Source organism: Chinchilla lanigera, unplaced genomic scaffold (genome assembly GCF_000276665.1).
Source record: "Chinchilla lanigera isolate Chin_1 unplaced genomic scaffold, ChiLan1.0 scaffold00017, whole genome shotgun sequence".
Lineage (NCBI taxonomy): Eukaryota > Metazoa > Chordata > Mammalia > Rodentia > Chinchillidae > Chinchilla > Chinchilla lanigera.
In genome coordinates, this window is record NW_004955418.1 from 14,325,381 (window position 1) to 14,326,364 (window position 984).

A 984-nucleotide genomic window follows, 5' to 3' on the forward strand; every position below is an offset into this window, starting at 1 on the left:
TCACGGGATCCTGTGGCAACCCCGGGGAAACAACACCCAACCAGCCAAGGGGGGCGCGGTCGGTCAAGCCAAGCACTTCAACTTCCATTTCATCAAACACACATACTCTGGAAATACAACTGCTTGACACAAGACACTTCTGACCACATCCTTTGGTGGGTAAGGATCAACTGATCATAGACTGTTATTTTCTAACGTTTTAAAGCTGCTAATTTCAAACTCGAATCATCCTGAAACTTACTACTACGCTTCTTGCCTGTGTGCCCCAGTGACGAAGGTAGATGCAGCTGTCACATCACAGTGCAGTTAGCACTAAATTAAGTCGTCCCCGCAAATCCACACTCTGCCCATCACATGGCCTCCATTTTAGCACTGCCGGCGTGACCCTGCAGTAGCTGCTAAGCGAGAACCGTGAAGTTCCCGACGCTCCGGCGCAAGCCTCGTGACCGCCGCCGTGTAAGCGCGAACAGCGAGGCTCTCGCCGGTCGCACGCTGCCAGGTGAACGCCCCTTCCCACTGGGCATTAAAGAAAAATTCTCCGCCCTGGCAAGCTCCTAAGAATCAGCGATGCTTTATTTGAAAAGAGGGTCCTGGACGGCAGTGAACTAGTGTTTTTAAAGGACAGCCGGCGTAGCCGGGGAGCAGAGCCGCCGCATCTGCCAACCTCCCGGGCGGAGCTCCGAACACAGCCCCCCGGGCGACCCGGCGGACGCCGCTCACCCGAGCCGGAGGAGCTGAGCTGAACCCCAGGTTTACATACAGGCAAAAAGCCTTTCCCGGGTGCGACGCCCTCGTCTCGCCCCGCCGCCCCCGCCCCCGCCCCGGGGAGCAGCCGGGCTCCGTGTCCCTCCGAGGCGGCCGCGGCGCCGGGAACCGATCCGCGCCGCCTTTCCGCGAACACCGAGGCGGAGCACAATAAGCATCCGGAACATTTGTCTCGGGTGCGCGGCCCCGCCCGGGAGTCTTTGATAAGCGGCCGGTGGG